The sequence below is a fragment of the Streptopelia decaocto genome, assembly GCF_964273445.1.
Source record: "Streptopelia decaocto genome assembly, chromosome: 3".
In the NCBI taxonomy this organism is placed as follows: Eukaryota; Metazoa; Chordata; class Aves; order Columbiformes; family Columbidae; genus Streptopelia; species Streptopelia decaocto.
This window is the reverse complement of record NC_138656.1, coordinates 96730841-96758617: the sequence shown is the minus strand read 5'-3', so window position 1 is coordinate 96758617 and position 27777 is coordinate 96730841. Positions and strand designations below refer to the sequence as shown.

Sequence of the window (27777 nt, the reverse complement as noted above, 5' to 3'; positions counted from 1 at the left end):
AGAAATCAATATTTTCCTTGCTGAATCCTTCCTTTGCAATTTTGTGTCTATCACCAGTATTTCCTTTTAACACAATAAATCATGCAAACTTTTAACTGTAATTTTAATGTCATTGATTCTGCCATGAATGAAGGAGGCAAAGGTCAAATAGTAGTTCACAAAACAAATTCCACAAGGAAAAGATGTGACATCCTGCTCTCCTCGAGAGAATAATGAGAATAACTGCAATGGCAAGGTCACTAAAAGTGTCTCTGAATGGCTTAAGACAGAAGTCATCAATAACTTTTAAATTGAATATTAAATTTAAAATGAAAATGCTGAGGGATCTAGAGAAAAGCAGGTCTGTGCTTTAGCAATTCAGAATAAATTGATAAATTGTGAAGAAATATTTGGACTAAGTATACTCCTAACATCAGCATAAGCACATTCTTTGAGTATACTAAGATTAACATTGTCAGTGGCTAAAACATCATCACTCTGGCAATGGAATATAAATGGTTTCTCTCCAGCAGGTTTCTTTAAGTGATAAAGCTATCTCTCATCAGAATATATATGTTACTTTGTCTTTAAAATAAAGACATTGATCCAAAAATAATATTGAGATCTTTAAGTGGAAAAAGAACACTGGACTATTAAATTACATGGTTGCAGAAGAGGTTGTTGCCAGCTTGTGCTATGAGATAATTAGTTTTACTTCCATCTTGTTCAAAATCACTTTAAAATGAAGGTGTTCAGTTCTGAGTTTCTGCCAAACACTGCGACAAAACATAGGCTGCAGCTGAAGCATCAGGAAAGAGAGAGAGGGAGCTGGTAGCCATCAGCAAAGCAAAAGAATATTATACGGTGATGGTGAAAAATTGAAGTATGACACAGAGTATGAAAAAGAAGATAATATAATAGTTGTTATGTAGACCTCTGGGATGGAGCCATTCTATATGAAGCAGAATAACAAGGAAAAAGAGAGGGGATTAATTTGGTCAACAATCTAATGATGATCTCAAAGATTTTAACATAGCTCTGCTAAGGCTATAAACAGTTGCTGAAGTGGCAGCAAAATATGGTTCAGCAACACAGAATATTAATTGTGGCATGGACGGGAAGGTCTAGTTTAAAGTAGAGATACATGCCATCATATATAAGTAAATACAATGAGAAAGAAGAGAAATAGGACCTCCACAAGAGTATAAACAGTTCTGCAGCAACGACCTGAAAATTAGAAAAATGGTGGTTTTCTCTATCCTCATTGACATGGAAAAGATCTGTCTCATTTACAGATACAGAATGCAAAACAAATCAAAGAGAAACCGACGGCACGTCACAGCAGAAAACTGAGCCTAAGGCGGCAGTAGGTAAAGCTTGTCACTGCTCAGTACCCATTGACGTATGAGCTACGTTGACACAAACAAATTCTTAACACTCACGAGACAATGTCCCAAAGTCAACAAGGGAATTTGTAGTCATTAGTTCTTTATGCTTGTAGTCAGGGTCAGAAAAAAATGAAGACTAAATGGACATGGAAAATTGAGCAGCCCTTTCACTCTTGCAGGCAGTATGCGTGAATAAAGAATGCAGCACATGGACTAAAGTAGTAAGAGGAATCAGCACTCCTGTTGACTGCAAGATTCTCACTTGTGCATAAGGCAGGATGGATGGTTGGGCAGACACCTGCAAAATACTGCATTTTTATTTTATTTTACAAATTGATTTTTAAAGGTTTGCAAAGGACTTGATTGTAGGAAGATTAAGAAATGTCAGCTATCAACAAAAAAATCACCTCATCAGCACACACCTGAAGGATAAAAGTGTCATTCTTGCTGAATCCTACTAGGAGGTAGAGAGTTGTGAGGTCCTTGAAGGATTTTATATTCAGATCCAGCAAAGGACTTGCAGGAAGGCCGGTTAAATGTCATATACATTTGTCCTGAGAACAGAGCCCAGAGCTAGTGAATGACACTCTGGCTCCCCCATGCAGCCCACGCTGAGCAGGACTCACGCTTCTCTTGATTGTTCACAGGGCCATTTGATGGCTCCACATTTCACATGATACAACCATCCAAAGGCTGGGGTGCTCATCTGGGGCAGGGAACCCTGATTTCAATATCTTCCTTATCTGGCTGTCTTACTGTCTTACCAAAATTACATGAGGGTATGTTCCTCCTATATGTGAGGGCAGTCCCATCAAAAAGAAGCTAAAGTAAAACAATTGTGCACAGTATCATTGTAGGGAATGGTAGGAAAGAGAGAGACTCTGTACCCTAAGGAACGTACTGGAAGATATGTGATTTTTCCTTTCATTTAGCAGTTTTTTGTGGTTTTTAATTCAGGCTGTTTTGGTTTGTTTGTTTGTTTGTTTGTTTTTCCAAATAACAATTGGTAAAAAATCCAATCATAAACACTCAATGATAAAAATCCAATAATAAACATTTCTGCCAGGATGCAGGACATATGGAGTTAGTGCCATCTTCAAAGCAAGAGAAAATTAAGGGTCTGTTTAGCGCAATAGCACTTTAACCATGAAGCTATCACATGAGCTGGGCACTGCTACCCTTACACAGAGTGCATGCTATAAAGGCTTTGCAAATGCCGATCAAACCTGGTCCTTTGAGGACTTTGCAATCTGTTCAGCCTGTTTCTGGATCCTAATCACACTTAGCCCTAAGGTATGTGCTGACCTGCTCAGCACAGTGCACTTTTGCACACGCTCAGAAAATGAGCAGTCAGTGACTAAAGAACTATGGGCACAAGGAACTAACAAACCAGGGAAGAATGCAGAGTACATTTAAAAATGAGTAGGAACTAGATCTGCAGTAAGAACAATCTTACAGCAAATGCATAGTAAGACAGCCTGGGTTACTACAGAATTAAAGTCTTCAGCCAGTTTTTCTTTTTTTTGTTACAAATTCCCCCCTAACCTTTAAAATCACCAATTCAAGAAAAGCAGGCATATAAAGCAAATTTTGAATGTGGATTGAAGTTAAATAAAATCATCATACAAATGTGTATCTTCCCTAAAAGAACCTAGAAATAAATATGAATTGCATACATTTATATGAAACAAAGATGATGGATGCACAAAAGCCTGATCCCAAAGTCTGAGACCTGCTTTTATAAGCCATACATTGCAGGGCACAGAAATCAAGATGGAATTTAAAGGGAATGTGTTCTCCAGTTCAGGTGAAGAAAAATAATGAAAACTATTTTACCTGGGTCAAACAATGTCTGCACTTTAACATCCAGAGCAACAAGCATCAGAACTCAAATGGAATCAGTTGTCTCTTGAAATAAATTACTTGCCTGTTCCTACAGATAGGGTTACTACTAACAAATAGAAGTGTAGGATTTTATGAGCTGTCAAAAGTATATATACCTTGTCAGAAGATCTTGAAGGTGACCTAAGCAAAAGTTATTCTGTTCTTTTCAGCACATACAAGTGAGAACAAATTCCACAATCATATATTTAACTACAGAATTAAAAAAAAATAAAGCATTAGACTAGTCAATGTTTGATTTACAGAACTGATTTCTTGTATAATTATCAGTTAACTATCATTATCAATTAATATTATGATTGTTATTGTTGTTATTAGCACATATTCTGGAAAAGAACACTGGGAAATTTGGCCTCAAAATATGTATATAATTCTGTCCTGAATCATTGTTCAGAGAAATAGGACTAACACATACATATGTTAATACCGTATAAAACACGAGCAATGCACATTCTGCAAGCAGGCAATAATCTTAAAAAAGGATACGTCAGAGTCAGAGAAGGAATTATCTACCTGTGAAAATTTTACTACATGCAGGGGCTCAAATCAAAATTAAATAAATTTTAAATTGTATTAAAAATTTCTTTTGTGAAAAGAGACTCTAATAAGAAATTGGGCAGATGATTTTTAGGGTAGAATTTTTTTTCTGTAAGTTTAAATAGCTACAGTGTGGACATCTACGTCTGAGCTTCTCACCCTGGCCTTCCCATATAGTCACTGTAGAGCAACAGGCACATTCAGGGAGTCATTCATCTGATCTGTTTCCAGTGTGTACTGTAGGATAACATACATCACACCCTGGGGAGGCCTGTTTCTCTGTGGTGACTGTAAAGGGAGCTTCAGATGACTAATCCATAAAGCACTGTAGGTATATACATTTGTTCAGATGAAACCCACCCTAAATGTGTTCTTGAAGAGGAATGTGATATATCTTAAAGCAAAGAGAATTATATAGAAAAAGAAGATCATGTTGAGGAAGTAGGATAGAAGAATACTTTACATTTCCAGGATTGGTTGCTAACAAATTACCATAATCAAAACTCCCATAAGTTCTGGAATATATCTCATTATATTATAAAAAATCAACTTTAAAAATAAGCTTATTAGCATATGCCAGAAGCCACTATGTAGTAAAAAGTACAGAGACAACTTGGAATGGTGAGGCAGAATCCATAAGGCGCAGCTGGAGTACATCCAGCAGCACTGTACATCCAGGTATGAGAAACAAAGAACATAAATCAGAAAGGCCAGGGATACTTGCTTCTTGGTTTCTGTGTAGACTGTGTAAAAGAAGGTTTTACATTGCTAAAGATATCAAATGTTTTGACTTTCCTTGGCTCTTTTAGGCCAGCATAAACAAATCCTGAAACTTTCAATAATATAAATATAAATCCTAGTGAAATCCTTCAGTACAATATGAATTAATCTGTTTGCCTTGTTTCTTAAATTGAACGGTACACACATACTTTGTAAAAGGTAAGCAGTGCACGAATACCTGCTGGTTAGGACTTGTTCGTCTGATGGGGGTGAGACACTCATTTAGCTGGTATGGAGGAGCTCTGATGACAGCCAAGCAGTGGAAGAAGTTGCCCAGATCTCTGGTTTCAAAGTTTTCAAGGCCTAATGGGACCAAATAAATTCCCACAGTCTCTTCCAAGCCACATGATTCTATGTTTCTGTGTGCATGTGTGTCTCTCAAACATACACAGATACATAAAATTATTCTGATTTATTAATTATACCAGCATAAACATATGATTTTCAAATAAAAATGTATAGTACAAATCTTTGAAATCAAATAGGGAGAAAAGTGTAATCAGTCACGGCTAAATGAATATAAAAACTCTCTCTGACACTCTGCCTTTCCTTTTGTCTAACACTAAAAGTGATATTGCCAAAAAGGACTAAAGAGTCACACCACCAGGCTTCTATTACCATGCCCACACAAAGTCAAAATATAAGACTCATTTCAACTAGTTACAGTCTGTGATTAATCTCTGTTTCTGTTCTTCATGGAAATAGAAGAGATGGTCCTCAAGGCAGCATTTAGTTCAGAGCTACTTTCATCAGAAGTACCAAAATTTTGTAAGAGTTGTCCTAATTGAGTGTATTTCTTTTCATTTGTACTTCTTTTAGGTTACATTTCTTACCATTTTTCCAAAATGACAGTTCAGAAAAATGCAAAGAAAAATCTACATCCAACTTACATTCCTGTCTACAAATGCTACTTACTCAAAAGTTAAAATCCTGAGCTCAGGTTAATTAGTCATCTGAAGACTTAAAAAAAAAAAAGGATATAAACCACAAGTCTTGTAAGTACACTAAATATCCGCCATTCTACATTCTAGAGGAGCAACATTTTGTTTCATAAGGCTTACACATAGACAATCACTAATACATTTGCCTATATTTAATTTGGCAGTCCAAGCTAAAGAGACCCAGCTCCCTCAGCCTTTCCTCATAAGGGAGATGCTCCACTGCCTTAATAATTTTCGTGGCTCTGCACTGGACTCTCTCCAGCAGTTCCCCGTCCTTCTTGAACTGAGGGGCCCAGAACTGGACACAATATTCCAGGTATGGTCTCACCAGGGCAGAGTAGAGGAGGAGAAGAACCTCTCTTGATCTACTAACTACCCCCCTTCTAATACACCCCAGGATGCCGTTGGCCTTCTTGGCCACAAGGGCACAGTGCTGGCTCATGGTCATCCTGCTGTTCACCAGGACCCCTAGGTCCCTTTCCCCTATGCTGCTCTCTAATATGTCATTCCCCAATTTATACTGGAACCTGGGGTTGTTCCTGCCCAGATGCAAGACTCTACACTTGCCCTTGTTATATTTCATTAATTTTTTCCCCACCCAACTCTGCACCCTGTCCAGGTCTCACTGGATGGCAGCACAGCCTTCTGGTGTGTCAGCCACTCCTCCCAGCTTGGTGTCATCAGCAAACTTGCTGATAGTACACTCTATTCCCTCGTCCAAATTGTTGATGAATATATTGCATAATACTGGCCCCAGTACTGACCCTTGAGGCACTCCACTAGATACAGGCCTCCAACTGGACTCTGCCCCATTGACCAGGACTCTCTGGCTTCTTTCCTTCAGCCAGTTCACGGTCCACCTCACTACCCCATCATCCAGACTGCACTTCCTCAGTTCAGCTGTGAGGATTCTGTGGGAGACTGTGTCAAATGCTTTACTGAAGTCAAGGTAGACCACATCCACTTCAGTGTGCTAATAAAATTAGCCCCTAAACTGTTGCATTCATTATGTAATCATGGTCCATTATTTTAATCTGAGAACCAGGTTCCACTGACCACTTATTTCAAAGGTAAAAATCTTTTGAGGCAACTGGTTTAACATTTACTCCAGCTTAAGCCCTAAAGATAATTTTTATGATTATGGGTATAATTCACCCACTTCATTTGAGATGTTTGAAAAGTAATCCAGGTGTCTAGACATGGGTGTTTAGATCCATTTGAGATTTTCTAGGACATCTAAGCCACCTACATGGAGTTAGCAGGAATGATACAGAATCTAATGGAGACCTATATCTTTCTTTACTAGCAACTGGAGACAGAGATGTCTGGGATACTTGAGATGACATTCAACACCCAAGTTTAGGCAACAGAATTCCATTTTGAAAAATATTTATTAGTAGCAATATTAGCATTAGCATTGGTATTATTTAAGTCTGAACTAGTTTCATTAGGGTCCCTTTATAGTCAGTGAGGGGAAGTAAACTCTCCAGGATGTAATTTTTATGAATTGTTTTGAATATCTACACCTAGGTCTGCCAGAAGCAGTCATTTCTTTGCACTGAGTAGAAAGCAAATGCCAGTAATTGCCTGGCCCTCTGTGATTTCAATCACTTTTACATCTGTTGAACATATAACAACTGAAAGCATTATGAGATCATGTGACTCAAATAAGTTCCTTTCTTCTATCTAATCTAAATGGCCTGGCCATTAGTTACTATAGCACTGCAGGGCAAACACAGAGGAAAAGAGTAGAGAAGTAGTGAAGAGATGTCTGTTTTACAGTGATAGCACACTTGAAGAGACAGAGAGAAATTCATAACAAGGATGAAGGATGTATTTATTCTGCTTCACCATGTGTTACACAGAAGCATAATCATAATGATATTACCAAAATAAAATACATCAACAAATGTGCAGTATCTCCAGGTACAGAGTAAATGTAAGCGTGTGATACATAAGACAACTTTTAGTCTCAAATGTACCTCTCAAAAGGTGTTATTTCAGATATTCTGCTCATGGATGAATCATTTGTGATCACATGCTGGTTTGTAAATGGTTTTCATTGAAAGATTCGTAGATTGGCATAGTAATACAAGACACTTTTCCATCAAACACCTTTAGTCATGTCTTGGTTTAAAGAAATTAAATGTGTTCTGTATGTCACCCTAACCCCCTGTGGATACTGCCTACATCACATATGCTAGAAAATTGCCATCACTGGCAATCCAACAAGGGAAGTCAAGCTCTGCTGACGAGTCAGGGATGAGGTCTGGTGAGATGAGATGAAATGAACAGTACAGGCTCAGCTCAGGACATTGATTCCATTCTGCCATCAGATGTACATTATTGATCTCAGCAGTCTAAAAGAGGAGCATGTATTTCATGTAGCTGGCAGCAGCCTTCCAGTTAAATTGCTCTTCAGCTGGCAGACTATTCTGTGGGCTTTGTTACAGAGTAGATCAGTAAATGCACACATTTTTTCTATTTCTCACAGTACCTAAGACAGTGAGTAATCTGAACAACCTTTTAAACATTTTCAGTCACTGCCTTAAACAGGTGTAAATGGAGTCTGTGCGTGTGGATCTCACTGCTTGCCAGCGAACGGTCAGGAAGGATTCACCACACTGAGTGTGGCCTTCCATTCAGCCCAACAAGATAAATCAGAGAACACACTAGATAGAAAATCAGTGAGCTCCATCACAGATTTGGGCTTATAGTGCCTGGGAAAAAGGTCTTTGTGGATACCATATTGTTGATACGTGATATACTTTGGCACAGATGATTCATAAACAGATTGCCACTGTTAGAGATGCAGTCTTCTTCCTCTCTTTTTCTTGTCACTCAAGGAAATTAAGGAGAAGAAAGGAGAGAAAACAGAGACTAAAAAGCTCTTTCTAAAAATGTAGAAATGTAAAATATTGCCAGAAAGGATTATGAGTTAGATCTAAAACTTAGAGATACTTCTGTACACCAGCTGTGTACCAGCTCCTTAAAAACACCACTCCTGCCCCATATGCTGTTAATATAGTTTATGTAAAGAAATTAAAGCGTGGGCTTGTATGACATCATCAAACTCTTTGGCCAGCTTGGGTCAGCTGTCCTGGCTTTGCTCCCTCCCAGCTTCTTGTGCACCTGGTAGAGCATGAAAAGTCAAAAAGTCCTTGACTACCCAGCAACAATCAAAACATCAGTGTATTTTTAACATTCTTCTTGCACTAAATCAAAAACACAGATACTAGAAAGAAAATTGATTCTGCCCCAGTTTAAACCAGGACATTGTGGAAGGGGAGACAGGGGAGATAAAGAGGCTTAGAAGAAGAGTAGCAGTTAGGGAATGGGAGCCCTGCCAGGAGGAGGAGCAGCACTTGTACAGCCTCTATAATGGGGGTATACTTCAGGTGTCTATAAGAGATTTGCTTGCAGGAAAAGCTTAATGGATGGAGAAGGCATCCATTGAGGGAGACAAATGTGGATCATGTCAAATTAATCTTCTGGGTGTAACACTACAACCCTTAAAAAGACTTCTCCTTCAAGCTGTAGGTATACTCGTTAACACGGTCTACATGATTTTCTGAGCAGAGCCCATGTTTTTATTTTGTGTACATATAACTCCCCACATAGGGGCTATGATCACTATGTAGACCCTCTCAGTTGTAACATGATACCAGTGACAACTAACAGGATCAGCTGCAGTCAGCAACTGAATGGCAGAATAAAGGGGGGACTAGGTGGCTGTGCAGGCATTCTCCATCCAAGCACACCATAACAAAGAAGGACTAAATGGGAGGAGCTTTACTGTCTCCCCTTACTGCTTACAGTGATATCCCACAGGTTTGTAAGTGCTCATAAGTTGATTATAAATATTGGAAAGTAAAGAGCATGATTATGTCATAAATCACTGTACTTTGCAGAAAATGAAGCTGTATTCAGATAAATTAGGAGACAATTTTCATGTGTGCTTATTACTGCAAGTACCTTCTGATGTGTCTTTCAGTTGCTCCTCTGCAGAAGGCAGAAAGCATCACAAGTGGGGCCTAAAAGCTTGGGCTATTCTGTTTATATCATTTCCAAATCTGTTGTGCAGTCACTGCTGTTAAGTGGCTGACATGACGCATGACCCCACCAGAGGATAATAGCTCAGAATGCTGCATGAAACCCACTTGAACTGTTCTAGCAAGAACAAGTGAGTCATTAATTATCCCACAGATGAACTTATTGAAGACTTATTAACACTAATTCACAAGAAAGGGGCTTGTTTGATTCCCAGCAGGGATAGAGAAGCCGAATTAGTCTGTTATTAAAATGCACCTAATATTAAGCCAGTACATCCCAAAGTAATGCACTTTTTAAAGTTATATTAGTAAAATCATCTGAAATATCCTTGACTCCTCTATAAATAATACTAGTGTATTACTATGCAATTACTGTTCATGGCCAAACTAAACTTTCCTTAACTATGACATTTAGAATAACCTTTAGAGCACCAAAAAATTATCTGAACTTATTCCACTTATTCATGGCCAAAAGCTAAGTCTGCCTGTTAGGATTTCTTTAATGCTTTTATTTTAGATATTCAAACTGATTACCATATAGAAATCTGTCGTGAATTAATTCAGAAGGAATTAAAGAACACTTGCAAACTAATTGATGGAATAATCAAATACTTTCCAAAATTACGATCACTGGCAATTTAAAAATTGCCGTCATAGGAAACCAGAAAGTAGAACTGATGTCGATTATGTTGACAATAGCTGAGAATTTTTCTGGACCATGAAAACCAACACTAAATATAAGTTCTAGGCTGAAAGTGGAAATAGAAGCTGGAAGTATATTTTTAAATTCCTTTAAGATATTTGAAAACTCAACAAAACACTAAAAAGTTAGAAGTATTTGTATATTTGCATGAAAATAAGTTTCAGTTCAGTTGTGCCTGTTTCATCTGTGTAAATCCATATACAGGCAATATTTGGGGATAAAAGTGACTTTAAATGTTTTCCTAAATCAATAAAAATGAATCAACAAGAATGATATACCAACTTGGAAGTCCGTAAAAAGCTACATTTTCAATTTATTGCAAAAATGTAAGTATATTTTAGAGCATTAATTTAACATATATTTCTAAATATTTAATAACAAAAATACTTTAATTTTACTTTAAAAATAAGTTATTGCTTAAAAAAGGTTTATACTTTTAACTTAAATATTTCCTACCATGATTCTTCAATGCAGTCTAGTGCCTACTGGCATATTTTGAGAAAAGCTGAAGTGTCAAAAACAGTTAGATGAAAGTTGCAGTCCTGAAAATAGTGCAGATGATGCACAATACTGAAATTGCAAAATCCTAACAAAATTGTCAATGCGCCTTTCTTTTTAATTAAATGCTTCCCAAATTATTTTTCTGGCCACAAAAAATGAGCTGCCTGGTACAAAGCCTGACAATAAAACATTCCTTTGCTTATATTCATTAAAAAAGTATTCTCAGGATGTCCTTAAATGTAGTTTAGGAACAGAGTATCTACCTATATGCAGTGAAGTGTGTTGGATTTTTTTTTCTTTCTCAAAATTCGGAAGAAAGAAACGGTCCCCAGAAGAGGATGGGATTCGGACACTTAAAGCCTTTTGGTTTCTCATACTTCTTGTACTTCTCCAGAGGAGCTGGAAGCATTATCACACCATTGCCTGGAATCCCGTCCTGTGCTGACAACCACTGCTCTGCTCAGGGATCCTTCATTCCCGACACACAGCTCCAGGGTCCAGTTCAGGGAGCAGGCTAAAAGTCAGGCCTTACAAAACCTCACTGACTCAGTTATTTTTGTTTTTAAAAGAGATCATTTGCCTGACAAAAGAGAAAACGTTAATTGTAGGATGAAATAACTTTGTCATTTGAATCACAGTTTTCTTCACATTCAGAGAGAAAAGATTTCATAAAGATCTTTATCATACCAAAAATGTGGACAAACACTGCAGCTGGCAGCTGGATTGACATAGTTCTGTCTTATGGTATGTGAAATCAATACGCTGTAATACTCAAAGCACTACTATGTAGTGGAAAGCTGTGGTTCTTTAAGAGAGACAAAATGACCATTTTTTAAATGTGAATAAATGGTTGGAGAACAACAAAGCTGCCTGTGAGCTGCTAGGAGAGCCTCATAATAAAACGATTATATCTGGCTGTCTATTATAAAATCTTTCTGTTACTGAATCGCTTTTAATATTGCACACTGAAGCTGCACACTCAGGATCTGCAAGCATTTCCAGAAGTGGCCATGAATTTTCAAACTGATTATAGCAACCTGACAGAAACATTCTTAAAAGCTTGACCCAGCAAAGTGCTGAGCAGTTTTCTAAGGTGTTGGACAGCCTCAAACCCAATTGTTTTCAGGGAGAACTGTGGCTACTCACTGAATTTTAGGAATACTCAGCATTTTGCAAGATTTAACTCTGAACATCCTAATTGAAAGTCAATGAGAGTTAGTGTCCTAAAACTCAGCGTCTCCAAGATATTTCAGTGCTTGAAATCAATGGAGTCAGCTCCCTAAGTGCCTTTGGAGCTCAGAGTTTTCACTTTGCAGAGTACAGTGCCATAATGCCTGGCTCCAGCATGTGCGTCCATAATATCTGAAGGATATACTGATGAATTTGCATATCTGCCATCCTCTGCAAGATATTTACAACTGCCAAGGAAACAATAAGTTAGGCAGGGGCGGAAAGACCCTTAGTAATAAGCCCAGACCATTTGTAGAAGCCAGTGCCATTTGTCAAAGAGGTATCACAATTTTGCAGTGTTAAAGGAAAGTAGAATGTTGGCATTGGAAGATGGCAGAGGAAACCTGCTTTAGCCATCCAACTGTGTTTGTGCTCCTTATAAAAGTGATACAAATGCATTCTAGTTATTTCATAAGGAAATAGCATGCTACTGTTAAAAAATTCAGATTTCTTTGAACAAAAATACACCTCCAGTACTTTTTCACAGGTAATACTAGATCTGGGCATTTAGCAGATAGGGCTCATTGCCCCAAAAAGAGTAAGCATATGAAATCATTTGGCAGGAGACGAAACTAACCCAAAGTACACCACTGCCATGTTTGAAGCGCCTGGTAAGGCATTCGGTGATGGCCCCAGCTCTGAGTCCCTTGTCTTCCGTAACTCCCCACTTCAACCCTTTGCAGAGCAATCAGAGGGGAAAAGGAGGAGCCCACCATCAGCACAGTAGCCAACACATAGGGAAACACAAAGTATCTCCAAGATGCACTCTCTAAGGGTCTGCTTGGCAGATGGACCAAGTTTTGCCCAGAAACTTTCTCAAGAACTGCCTCCTCCGCTTATGCTCCTGGCAGCAGAGTCTCCTCCCAACATCTCTCAAACACAGGAAAAGGAATAATCACAATCCAAGTATTGGTAACTCCAGCAGTATTGTCTCCAGCAAGGTCATTATTACTCAGAATATTTTACAAAGTCTTTGTTAGGATGCACGAAAAATCCATATTGTACATGTGCCAAGCCTCAGAGAAACGGTTTGGGTGACAGTCTGATTGTCTCTGATTACCTGATGTGCCCCACTCTGAAGCACCCAGAGCACTGGTGTTGCCTGGTGGGGCTCCTTCTGCAGCTGTGACCTTGGGGAGAACCTGTTCTGTTCCTGAAGTACACAGAGAAGTCAGCTGAAGTTATGAGTTTGCAATGTTTTTTCTCTTTACAAAAGCAGAGTTTAGCATGACAGTTTTGGATTAATTTGGGTTAGGCATTTTGTTATGCAATTAAAATGCAATTAGACCACTGTCCTCTTGAAATATTGATTTTATTTATAGTCTGCTGCTTAAGTCAAATTGTTTTAGTAAGATCTCTCTCTTGACTCTTTCTCTAAATACTACTTTTTATTGCCACATGTATTCTAGGAGACATTGCATCTCATTTTAAATAAAAGGAAAATTTAAAGCGAATGCAATACATATAAAAGCAGACATCAACAATTTATTCAGTAGAAGTAATCAAGCTACAATCAGGTTGAACTCAACAGCTATTTTAGGAGCATATCTAAGTGTTGTCCTACATGGTTACATGTGGTTTGTTTCTGTCCCGCAAATCTTAGCATCCAGACAAAAATGAACACAGTCTATGCTCTCAGCAAATAAAACCCAGAGCACTCAAAACCAGCAGAAATGCTCAGACACCCCAAGCAGAGGAGTGAAGCTATGGTTCCACCTGCCCTACCTTGTCAGCCTGCAGAGTATGGTGCTGGCTGTGAAGGGTTGTGGCAGCTGTCACTGCTCTGTTCTTTCCTTCGGGGACATTGCATTTGATTTTGGATAATGCTTCCACCAGCTGCCACAAGAGCTTCTCTTCACACAGTACATAGCATCCTAGAAAAGTTGTAAAGTTACAATTTATTGCTAAGTATTTGTGAACTTAGGTCTCAGCTGAAGATGATGAGCCAAATGAAGCCAAATGGATGAATCTCATCACTTAAGAATCCCAGCCTGCAACCAGTGATATCTGGGTCTGCTACGTATGCTTGGAATTCACCACATAATTAATTTAGAGATACTGTTGAGGATTCCCATTCTCTAGTATAAACGATTCATGGTGGAGCACATAGTTGCGTACCGAAATAATATTTTCAATACGTCCACCTCTATTTATCCTTTTTTTGTATGTATGGTTGATAGTATTTATGTAATACAATTAAAAATATCCAAATGCATATGTTTCCAGTTTATGTTGGTACAAGATAATATTTAAATAAGTGTATATACTTGTGTATATGCAAGTAAGCAAAGCTAAATAGGAAAAGCTTACTCGTTTGGGGAAGAACACAGAATAATTTTTATTGCTCTCTCTTATTTTTTGAAATTATTTGAACAAAGCAGTTCTCTTGTCACCATTAATTATACAGTACCCAAAAGTGTGCTATCTGCTCTTCAGTTGCTTGCCAATATGTTTATTTATTTAAAAATCAATCTTTTCACCGTTAAATCTACTGTTGATGACTGATTTTGTACACATGATAGTGTAGTTTTAGTGTTGCTTATCTACTTTTCAGAAAAAAATAGACATCTTGTATTGTGGTAAACACTTTAGTGTCCTCTTCAACATAAAGTATTTTTAATAAAACACAGTTTAAGGGTGTTTTGAGTCACATTGAATCAGCAGGCAGTTCATTGTGGTGCCTGTGAAGGGGTAGCTAATACAGATTGATTTTAACTTCTGCAGTAATAAACAGTAAAGATCTTGATTGTTAGAACCCAGGATACTACAGGGGAAATTAAAAAAAAAAAAAAAAAAAATCAAACCACCACTAATTATAGGTTTTTCAAGGCTAGAATTCCCTGCTTCTGGCATCAAAAACATTTCGCTATCCAAAGAAGTTTCAATCCTACTTTACCTGTTAGAAAAAAATCATGTCTAATGGCTTCTACAGTGTCAGGTAACAAACTTAAGACTGTGTTCATAAACAAGCACGGCACCTTACAAGAACGAGTAGAGCACCTTGATTTAACAGTGACTGAGGCTGAGATAGCTGCAAAGGAACAGAAAGAAAAAAAGGCAGAAACTGAGAAACAGCAGTGAAAATTCAAGGAAATAACATGCCTATCCATCTGGGAATGGTTGTCGGTGTTAAATGAAAGGAGAATGTCTTCAGAAATGCCCTTGATAAATGGATCCCCATGCTTTAAATCAAACCATAAAACGTATTATACAGCGAAAATTGTTGAGAGGGCAGCTGAAGCAGCAAAATATTCCCAGTGTTGCTCATGAGACATATCTTTTCAGAATTGAACACAGAAGTCTCAAAACATTATACATGTCTTTTTGCATTAGCAAGTGATATCTGGTGTTAGATTTACCCCTAAACTCTGTCAAATAGTTTCACAGATTTTTGAAGGATAACCTGATAAAATCCTAACTGATAACAAAGACAAATTTTGCAGGGAGCTAGGAGTCACATAGCAAAACACTCCAAAAACTTGTCTCAGAGAATATGTTTATCTCAGGCATAATATGAGCTGTGGAAGCCAATAATCAGGCCACCAAATTAGATGCCAGGGTTAAAGCTGCCAATCCCTAGCCATCAAAGATTGTAAATATTGGCCTTTGTCTATAGTACCACCTAGTGTCAAAACCTCTTATCTCTGAGCTGAAAACAACTGAACTTCATCTCTTCTCCTTTATTTCCTTGGTCCAAAACAATGCCAGACTATGCCAGAAGGGTGCCCACGGGACCTTTTTCATGGTGGCAAGCCCAAGGAAGTATCTTTTATACTTTTGCTTGCTTTATGGAAATGCAATTTAGGGCCTAAAAGGAGTCTGCATTTTTGGCACATCAAGCCAAAACTTCCCAGATATTATGCACAATATTAAGTATGGTTAATTTTTCCAAAGCATAAAGCAGCTGGAATGCTGTAGGGCTTCTCTGTGCTGGAAGTGAGAGAAACCCTACAGGGAGCTAAGCTGTGATGGCACCGTCCACGGAATGCTGAGCATTTGTGGGCAAAGCAGAATCAGAATTTGCAAAGAGAGACTCTGCCCGCACGCCCAGGGAGTCCCCACCGAAAGTGAAACAGAGCCGGCAACACGCCGAAAATCTTTTCTCCTGCTTTCCACGTTTTTAATTTTCCCATGTACATTTTCTTTCAAAAAACAAAATGTTCTCCCAGAGATCCCAGGTTCCCAGATTGCCTGGGGATAGGCCCCACGGGGAGCCTGCCTCCCTGCTGCCCATCTGGCAGGGAAGCCTGTGCAACACCGGAGCGGGAGAGACGAGCAGGCCTGGAGCCCAGGCGGCTGCCAAAGCTGGGCACCTGCTGTCCCTGTGGAGCTGGGAGCTCCCAGGCAGCTGTCAGGCTGTGGGAGTGGGGCAGCCCTGTGCCCCTGGAGCCCTGGGGCTGAGGAGTGGGAAGCGGAGGGAGCCAGACTTGGTGGCCACCCACTCTGGGGGCTGTCAAAGAGCTGGGTAGCTCCTGAGCCTGGCAGATGGGAAGGCAGGTTGTACCTAACCCAGCCTAACTGGGGCTTTTTGGATCTCTCCCACCAAAAGCTTTCTAGTGGAAATCGGTTTTGCTCCAGAATTTCTCATCTGCTCTGTTTGGGACTTCCCAAAACGTGGTACCTAGAAGAAAAATTCATAAAGTGACTGTAGGCGCAGAAAGAATTATAGAAAGCTCGCAACATGGATTCAAATTAAGCTAGAACAGATACAGCAAAAGTGAAAGGATACACAGCAGGCACATTTGCTAAACCAGAATGGAGCGTGTCAACTGTGAACTCCCCGGAGGTGCAACCAGCTTATGTACGTGGGCCTTTAGTTACAATTTCTGTGACTAATGAGTAACTGCCATGGCAGCTCCATGTATAGTCTGTAGGTTTACTTATAAATTTAATAGAAGAGCAGGCCAGAGAAACAAGATTAAATATATAACAAAAAATTGTAGCAACATCAGCTAATTGCATAGCTGAGGCAGGAGGTGTTAATTACAATTATAGATGAGCCAGCTAGTAATTCACATTAGTGAGCACAGAGCAATTATCAACCTGCTGGTTTTCTTGCTACTCATAATATACATGTTTTCCCATTTTTGATGGAATATAACAGTTGCATTGAACAATGTAACAGAACAGTAATAGATATAATGCCTATTTAGATAACTTACAGCTGTGATGTGCAACATTATTACAAGGATATCCTGTTTCATAAGTATTTCTACTGCTAGACTTGAGTAGAAAAAAATGTCATGAGCATTTCAGAGATGGACAGACACACTTTGTTTCTTTCATTAAGATTTGCAAATACAAATTAACCTTGACTGGACCTGAGGCAAAACTACAGTTTAAATTATGCATCAGTAAAAAATTAAATCTGAGAGTATCAACATCAGTACATCTGTTTCTAAGTGATAAACTGGAAGAATTCTGCTGGCATTCAATATAGTCTCCAAGTCTGGCAAATGCATTATTCCTATGAGCTTCCAACTGACTTGGTTTAACATGGCTCACCCAGGAGAGACCATGTCATCATGGAGTTAGCAGCCTTATCATATAACTTATCGTCCTATGGGGTACTGGAAAGAAAGCCTTAAAACCAAGGTGACCTTTCCAGGAATATATCACAAGAGGGTTTAGTGCTCACAAGCCATACCCATGTTCACCATGTATCGGTTTCAGTGCCAGGGCACTGGATGCACTGCAAGTGCACGGCTTCCCAGGGGAAGGCGGGATGCTGATATAGCCCAAAACTCCTGTAGATACAGGAACCAGCAAAATTATCCTTTCTCCATTTACAGAAAAGAAAGGTATTTTGCAGTTTACCTGCCTATTTTACTCTGCCAATAGTTTTTGCTTTGGGCTGCATATGCATACAGTGAAAATCCTTTTCAGTCAAAGGGGAGTTTTGCATCTGTAACTGGAATTCTTTGGGAAGAGCTCTGTGTGTCTGTGCTTACAGGATGGTCCACTGGTATGTTCCTGGCAGTGCCTTACACTTGGTCACTCAAGCCATAAACAAAGGTTAAAAAGCACTATTTACTTCATACTGAAACAGAACATGAGTCACATTTTGAAGATGTAACAGTGTCATTTCACATGCTTTCCATACATTTATGCCATTAGTTCAGTCACATTGAAATTCAATACCAGGATATCAAGTAACTGTGTAATTTTTGTCTGAAAATGTATATTTCTTGGCAGATGTTTATGAATTAACAGGTACAACTGGGATATTATAACTAAGCTGTACATTTTCTGCTTGTTTAACAATAACTGAGGCTGAATCCAGTATAGTACGTGCATCAAGGGAAAAAGAAATCTCTCCTAGGTTACTAGACAAAACAAAACCTCACAACATTAGCAACTTTTCTGACTATTCATGATTTTAAGTATTTGTAAACTTCAAGAGGAGGCTAGAATCTACTAAATATTTTGAAAAATTTCTATCACTATTTGCTCAAATTTTAAAAGAAATTTGTCTTGAATTGCATCTGCACCACTTCTGTGTTTCATTTCTGGATTACATTCAGCAAACCCACCTGCCCAGCAGAAGATTTGTGTATTATGTAAGTCAACATAGCTGCTATTTTGAGAGCTTAGCTGAGATATAAAGGGAGCATACCCTTCACACGTTCTATGCAGCAATAAATATACTTAGAAATATATCTAAGTGTGCTTCTTCCTCCAAGTCTATATAGGTTATAACCTTGTCTTAATCTGGGATTTTTTTATCTGTGTGATTGAAAGGAATTGATCAAATAGTTCTGACAGCATTTATTGTCCTGGACTTCCTAGGTCCCTGAAGGTCTGACAGTGGAATGGGGATCACATTAGTGCCATGAGATCATAAATACTTATGGACAACTGTTAAATATCCAGCAAGATTTTGATACCAAAATTTTCTGTGAACCTGAAAAATGATTGTTCATAGACACACCACATGTTTTTCTCTCAAGGAATTTCCAAATGAGGCACTAACATTTTCAAACATTTGAGTCTGAATGTGTTTCAAAGCATATTTCCATCATTTCTGTGCTGAAATTCTCAGTATTTCCATTATGGCACTGGGACTTGCGTGATGCCAGAATAGAGAGCTACAAATAGATTATGATATTCAACTCTACTTCTTCACTCTTTCAGACTCAGGATTAGCAATGTTTTTACTTTGTTTATAGTTGTTGAAAGATAATTTTATTTACAGTAACTGTAACTGCATACATTTCAAGCCTTGTAGATACTTCACCTTCAATCCAAGGAATAATTTCAAGTGTAACCTCACTCCACCAACTCCCATAAATCAAAGCCTTCTTCATGACATTTCACGTCAGATGAGTGATCTATTATTAGAGAATGTGAGTGAAATTCAGGTGCCGTTGTTGCTAGAGTAAAGGCATGGAGACCCTGGGCCACTAAAGCAGAATCTCATTGCTGCCTGAGTACCACTTGCACAGGAGACAGACAAGGAGAGAAGAGTTGTCTTACTCTTAGGCAACTCCAGGTAATTCAAGCTTGCAGTAAAGACAAGTCTTAAGTTTAGAGGAACAAGAGAAGGGTCCTGGTTGACCAGAAGAAGTAAACAGGAAATTTGCCAAGTGTAGCTGTCTCAGGATAACTAAACAGATATTCATCACACTTAAACACTGAAGAAGAGGACTTTACACAGTTTAAGTGTGAAATACTCTCCCTATGTGAGTCACTGGAAAATTCTTCATTGACTGCAGTAGAAGCAATATTTTACCTTTTCTACTCATGTTTGATATGGACATGGCTACCTGTTCTATAGACACTCACGAACAACTAAAATACAAGGAAAGAGTTTCAAATTTTAAATGTTATTAGGAGCAAACTTTAGAAGTAATACTTTGGGATATTTGTTACTGACAGTTAAACACCAGAGATCAATCAAATATAAACAGAGCTTAGAGACTAGTATTGGCTATAGCTCAGATATAATACCTTCCTCTGAATCTGAGCATTGTCTCTGCTGGTCTCTGGAAATCAAACTCCACATCGATGTTTGTAACAAAGGAATCATTTGTCACTTTTTCCTTGGTGCCTGTCAGGGTAGAAGTTACAGCTTCCAAGGTATTTTATAGTGAATGAGGTTAACTTTATTGTCCTTGGACTACTCCCTTCCTTGAAGAAACGTTGATGCCTGTAACTATGCCAGCTGAGTGCTTTTCAATTGGAATGCTTCTGAAGCAGTCACCACACTGACAATGCCTCACTCCTGTGTGAAGTGCTGTAGGACTTATTTTTATAGGAAAAATCCAAAATAGATTTTAAACTACACATTCAGGAAAAGATAACAGAGAATCCAGTCCTGCAGAAGAAGAAACAGTTATGGTCACTTTTGTTCATACCTGTGCTGCAATTACCAAATAATGTCACAATGTGAGAGTCAGATATACTGTTTCTTTAGCTGATTTTAATCAACACTAATACTTAACTAAATCTAAATTTTCAAAACAATTTCACATATAACAGTGTAAAACTAATGCATATTGCATTACATACAGAAACTCAATGAGATTGTTCAAACAAAATTATTTCTTGCACACTGATTTACACAGTATTGCAGCAGGGCTGCCTTTGCAAGCATAAGATCTAGCATAACAGAGATTTGATTTTTTATCATATTTTATCATCTTCTATTTTTACTAAAATAATTCATAAAATGCACTGAATTAAAAAATCATGCAAATATAACAAGTTCTGAATATCTATTTTGTAAACTAATTGTCATCACTACTCCCGAAGCTTAGTTTAGGAGGGTTCACAAGCACTGAATATCAGTTTCCAGCAATATACTCAGGCACAAATACCTTGGTGTCTAAACAATAAGTTCCTTCTCAATTCAGGCTTGCTTTCTCGCTCCAAACCTTTTCATCCACCAAAATATTTCTAAATCTCAAGCACAGTTTGAGTTTTGTTTGGGTTCCAGATGTACAGACATATGAGCTGCTACTACCCAGCGCACCCCAGCCATGAGTTCCTTACTGACATTCTCAACAGGTTCTTGTTCCCTGTTTTTCAGTCCTGTGTAAACTTTTGCCTCCTTTTCCCCCACAGCTGACTCTTTTCCCAGTTCTTTTTATCTTTGCAGACCCCCAGATGCTCCTAATTCTGCGCAGCTGTGGCCCCAAACAAAGCTTTTAAGACCACTGCATTCACATATTAGCATGTGTTTGGAAGGGAATAGTCCAAGAACCACAACTTTGATACATAATTCTAATGCCATTCTAGGACAACAATTAAGCAGACCATCTAATGAGTCCTTACTTTGGCCATATCACACAAACTCTTTGAGGAACTTCTGGAGCGAAAAAACAGTAATGGAGCCACTGAAAAAAAGCTAGTCATCCAGCAATGCATAGTAGACAAATTTGTAAAAGTTTTCCATTCTATGTGTTGCTGTGATTCAGATCCAGAAATTCCCAACATAAATTCCAAAGCAAGCGTAGATGTCATCATAGTGTGATGTGGGAGAGGCGAGATAATGCAGAGTCATAGGGGACTGTTCACACAGGCTCTGAGTCATAACACATGAGTATCTGTCATTGTGAACATCACATAAAAACTGGCAAAATTATTGTTGATTTTTTTAGAGAAGGAAAACATCAATTGTTGAGGATAGGTCCAGTGTAATTCTCATGCTGTGACATCACAAGTGACCCCAACCTTCAGGAGACAGTCATCATTTCCATTTTGTTTGTCTAGACACAATTGCACTTGGCTTGGCATTGCTAAATGTTACAAAATGTAGTCCAACAGCAAGAACCTGTATCATACCTGAGGAGTGATCTGAGCTAGCTGAAACTCTGAGCACAACCCACTTCCATATGGGAATTGCTTGTGTTGGGAAATTCCTATGGTACCACTCAGGGCAAATTAAACACCTTTATGCTTAAATATAAAAGAAAAACATAATGAACAATGCAATGGGCAGAGTTCTACCACAATATGTGGTTCTACATGGAGTCCACAAGGATGCATCACAAGCAGATTCCTGACATACACTTGCACCAGCACCAATTCCAAGACACCTCAGCCCACTGTGGGTCCATCCCACAGCCCAGCTCTGCTGCCCAAAGGTGGACCCTAAGCTTGGGCATCTGAGCATTCTTATTCCAGGATGGCTACAAGACAATGCTGAGGCTGTTTCTTATCACCAAGGGAAATATCACTCCTTTGCAAGGAGTCCGTTCTGTCTCTGGTTTTCCTGCTTCCAGATGGTTTAAGCCATTCTTGCAGCTGGGTCTTCTTGCCATCCATGTCAGTTCATTCCTCAATCACAGATTACCACTGCTGAGCAGTTACAATTAGAATTTCACCTGCACCTGGATGTGCAATGAAAGCACACTCCAAGACACACAGCAAAACTCTAGTTAGGTTTTAGATAACCACTCCTAATTCTGACTCTCCACTTCACTTAGTTCATTTGTGGTAGAACTCAAATTTAGCCTTCCAAGGAGACACATGTAGAGGACTGAAATTAAGCTCAATGTAAACATAAAACATAAAAGTATCATACAAAAATGATCTGTAAATCATCATAGTAGCATTCACTCAAAACAGAAGACCCTATGTCTTCCAAACCTAGAAGATATAAACAAGACAAATTAAAATGGGAAAGAACCTGTATAGCTGTAATCAGACCATGCAGAACACACTTCCTGTGTAAGCATAAAAAGGCTTTGTTGTTTTGAACCCATGTCTTGACATAGGCATAGTACTGCAAGCACGTATCAGGCAAGCACAGCAGAAGTTTAGTTCTGTTTAGATGAATGCAAAAGAGGAAGACAAAATGCATGACAGAGAAAATTAGGGCAGAATACACCTGAAAGCTTTTAAAGAAGTTAGTGGGAAAAAAGCCTGATTACAAGACAACAAAAGAGGTAATTTTAAGACTTATTTATATGTCCTAGTTACAAAGTACAGCACAAATTCAGAGTTACTAACCAGCCTCTTGGAGCCCTTGGTGGCTGAGGTTACAAGTGCATCCCTGTGGTGATCCTGCTCAGGAGACCACTGTACCTCAAGGAATTAGTGATGCAAACTGGAGGTGACCTGAGTGGGCACAGGCCCGTGCTGTGCTCTGGTACACGCAGAGCCTGGCCCAGGGGTGCGTTGGGCAGCAGACACCCTGGACACAGGATCACCTCATTGTAACAGAGAAGCCTGTGGGCAGCTCCCACACTGTACCAGCGCTTACACCCCCTGTGCGACCCTGCCTTTAAAAAGTGCAGCAAGAAGTTTTCATGTGAACACACTCTTTTTTTATTTTTTCTGACACAAAAAAATATTAATAAAACTGGTTTATTTTAAGAGAGACCTATAAGATCTCAAATGACCAAAAAGGAGTAACCTTTGCATGGATGGGATCCGGGCGGTGTGCTGTGCCCTGGTTGGAGACCTGTTTGATGTTGTGCAAACAGGAGTTCCCAGCATCCGAAGAGGCATATGGTATCCTCCTTTCCTTTATAGTGTCAACACCAAAAGACGTGACTTTAAGTGATGCTTTACAGATTCTGAGTGCCTTTCTTTCTGAGAACATAAGAAATAGAATCATAGAATTATACAATGCTAGGGATTGGAAGGGACCTCGAAAGATCATCTAGTCCAATCCCCCTGCCGGAGCAGGAACACCTAGATGAGGCTACACAGGAACGTGTCCAGGCGGGTTTTGAACATCTGCAGAGTAGGAGACTCCACACCTCTCTGGGCAGCCTGTTCCAGTGCTCCATTACCCTCACTGAGAAGTTTCTTCTCAAGTTTAAGTGGAACCTCTTATGTTCCAGTTTAAATCCATTACCCCTTGTCCTACCATTGTTTGTCACCGAGAAGAGCCTGGCTCCGTCCTTGTGACACTCACCCTTTGTATATTTATCAACATTAATAAGGTCACCCCTCAGTCTCCTCTTCTCCAAACTAAAGAGACTCAGCTCCCTCAGCCTTTCCTCATAAGGGAGATGCTCCACTCCCTTAATCATCTTGGTTGCCCTACACTGAACTCTCTCCAGCAGTTCCCTGTCCTTCTTGAACTGAGGAGCCCAGAACTGGACACAATATTCCAGGTGTGGTCTCACCAGGGCAGAATAGAGAGGAAGGAGAACCTCTCTGGACCTACTAACCACCGCTCTTCTAATACACCCTAGGATGCCATTGTGCCCTTGCTATGGCCAAGAGAGCCAATGGCATCCTAGGGTGTATTAGAAGGGGAGTGGTTAGAAGGTCCAGAGAGGTTCTCCTTCCTCTTTATTCTGCCCTGGTGAGACCACACCTGGAATTCAGCACCTTCTGGTGCATAACAATACCACGTTTTCTTTCTATAGCCTGTAGTAGGAAAGTAGGATTATTTTTTATCTGTGTAAGTTTACGGGGCTTCATTTTGCTTCATTTTCAAAACTTTTGAAATGTATCAGAAGTTAGTTACTGGAATAAGTCAGATGTTGAGGGAGGCAGTGGTCATCAGTGTTCTCTGAGCATCCAGACTTCACTTTTGCCAGCACTAAGAAACAGAAATGTCATTTTGTTTTAGCTCCTTGGCACTTATGATCACAGCATGTCCAATTGTTGGCAGAAAGACAGGCAGCTGAAAAGCCCTGACACACTGTAGTACAGGCATCCATCATTATGTCATCTTTCGCTTTCAGTTTTTATTAAAAACTAAATTAGAAAACTGACTTAAATGTTATCAAATTTGGTCCAAAGCTAACCTCTGGCCACAGACCTTGCATGCAAATTTTGAAGCAGAAAGAACAATTTCTAAGGATTTCTTAGGATAAGACATGGAAGGTAGGCTTATAATGAAAAACTACTATCCTTCAGGAAGTGACAGTGGTGTGAAGCATTATTAACAGCTCTATTTCTACTTTGGGGAAAAAACAGACCAAAAAAAATAGATGGTGCAGCAAGTTTCAAATAAAAGCTAACATGAGTTTTGTACCTAGGATAACTCTCGATTTCACTCCAAAAGTTTAAAAGTTGAAGTTAAAAGTGGCTGCTAAAATAAGCATTCTTTTGATATAAGACAGGGTGAGAGAAAACATCTAAAGTAAAACATTTTCAGATTTTCTGGAGCTTACCACGGTATTATTTTTGCTATTAATAACTATTCAGAGATGCACAGCACAGGCACTGAAGCCCTAAGCACTTGAGGGAGTGTGCAGAAGAGCATAAACACGGAGTCTCAAGTTGTTCTCTTTCCTTCTCTCCTAGTTCCTGTGAGAAAGAAAATCGGATCTGCTCTGGAACATCACCAGCAGTGGACTATTAGCCCTTTATATACTTATTAGGCTGTTCCAGGTAGGAGTCTGCAGGCAGAGATAAGACTGATTTGTAAAACAGAGCCCCTGCCCCTACCATTGGACTTACAATACTGACATAAAACTGCATGACCTTTAGTGTAAGTTCAATAGCTTGGCCCAGGTAGTTTTACAAAGCAGGTCTGAAGGAAGTGCGATTTTATTTTTTTATTGTATGTATTTCCTTATAGAAAAGTCTGACCATGACATAAAATACTCAGAGAGGTTCAGAAACTGTTTCCATCAATCATTGGTGTTTGATGGAAGGTGTTTTTTTCAAGCTTTTTTATTATTATTATTTTTAAAAATAAATAGAAAATTTACTCTTTAAAAATAATTAAAAGCACTAGAAACCAAAACACTTGTGCTCCTGACTCTTTCCTGATGCTCTGCAAAATTAGTGAGAGAGGCAGTGATGGAATGGATGCCATCGCATCTATCCGCGGTGTGCAACATCTAACCAAGGGAAGAATAAAGGATCTGCAGACAGGGTTATTTTCCTTGTACACACAGTGTATTTACTTGTTTATGTGTGTGTTTGACTATTACATTTGACTAACACACTGTTTAGTTAACCATGCAAAGTTACTTGCACTTTGAAGTGGACTACCAGACCACAAGTTAAGGTTCTATACGTTTAAATTAGAGCAGAATAGGGATCATGTGTGCCCTGGCGATGATAGCCATTACCCAGTACCAAGAAATCACTTTGATATGCTAGCAATAAAAGTTAATCATAAAGAACAGGAAAATGATCTTTTCACTGATACGCTCCTTCCAAATAATCAAATCACTTTTTCGGGAAGAAAAAAAAAAAAAATCTAAAAAAACTAAGACATAATTTACAGGCACTTATTAGTTTTTCTCAGTCCCTGGAAGCATAAAAAACTTGGATGATCTGTGAAACATTAGGCAACAGGAAAAGCCAAAAGACAAAATCCATGTTGGTCTTCATCACTCTCATCTCCTCAAATATTATGCATACACTTTATGCAATACAATTAATAGTGATATATTCCTCTAAAGGTCCAAATGACAGCAGGAGAAAAGGCTTGCTATTGTCAGGTCTTATGTTGCTGTAACTGTTCAATCCATAATATAAGCAACTCTAAAAATGGCCTGCTTAAAGGAACTGCTTCTAGCATTTATTAGTACGTACTACACACAGATCCTGCCGCTATCTGGAATGCTACAAATCAGATGTGAGACTAAGAAATGTGCTTTTTTTCTAAACCAAGCACACAAAGCAAGGAAAGTCACTGAAGGCAATCTATATTGTCCTAGTGCTACTACAAAGAGCACTTTCAAAATGACCCCTTCAGAAAGCTAATATTCCTTATAACAGAGGGAAAATAAAATATAATGAACTGGAACCCTATGAAACATTCTGATAAATATCTTATTTATTAGACTACTTGAGCAGGATCCATCTTATCATAAGTCAGACTGCTTTCAGAATTGGCTGGAACTGCCACTACGTGGCCACCAAGCAGTGAGGAACAGCCTATGTTCACTTAACCATGTCATGTCCATCAGCTTCTCTGTATTTACTACAAATATGATCCAAGCTTTCCCAGAGGTCTTTAACCATTGTTTCAATAAGAAAAGAGCAAACAGAAGATCTGTTCTTATATGGCTGATGATATTACTGAAGACCCTGTTAGGTGGCTCACTGCTTGACCCGTAATGTGCTGTTTACAGCAGGAATGCCTCCAGATCATGTTTTCGGATATCTTTTTTTCTTGCTGAAGGCTGCTCTGTTTTACAGACTCTGTACCATCACAGCTATATTGGCACAACAGCATTGGAAGCCAATTCCCTTCCAAAGGAGATATCAAAACTATGTCGAGGCTAGCAAGTCTTTAAGACAAACAGGAGAAGATCTGTAGAGTGAAATAGTGGTAGGGACTGGATATTCACCTCCTTTTTATATTGGACTTGCCTTAATCTAGTCTGATTGCCCAAATTATCATTCACAGCTGGAACTCATCTTCCAGTTTTTATTTCATCTAAAATACAATTCATGTATCCTGAGGCCATTCCAAAGTGTGAACTGAAGAAAGCAGTTGGGGGGTGTCAGGAGATTCACTTCACAAGTTCACTCCTGATATGAACTAAAACACTATGGCCATATTGTCCGTAAAAACAGAAGGAGTTTTCATGCTGGTGTAAATTTACGTTCTCTTTAAATGACAAAAAGTCAGCTATGGTCTTTTCTGCTCCTATAAAAGATGAGATTTTTCATGCCCATATTCAAAGCCAACGTGCTTGTATGGGCAAAAGTCTATTTCATGAGCCTAGTATACAAGTAACAGCAAAAGCAAATCAGCATAAAATATTTCTAAACACGAGACAAAGATTCCTGCATGTACATCACTCTTGTAAAAATGACAGATATATTCATCATGCCATAGACTAGCAGTGCTGCTGACAATTAATTACATTTCTGTATTTTCTGAATGT

At 38.9% G+C, this 27777-nt stretch overlaps 1 long non-coding RNA gene across 4 annotated transcripts in view; it reads left to right on the top strand.

The window, feature by feature from the left end:
* The window catches only part of LOC309438519, an 83839-nt gene that overhangs the window by 21072 nt on the left and 34990 nt on the right, over window positions 1-27777 (top strand). For all 4 annotated transcript variants that reach the window (XR_014183810.1, XR_014183811.1, XR_014183812.1 and 1 more), the window contains exon 4: window positions 25229-25315. This is a non-coding gene — a long non-coding RNA (uncharacterized lncRNA). The remainder of the gene's footprint in view (window positions 1-25228; window positions 25316-27777) is intronic.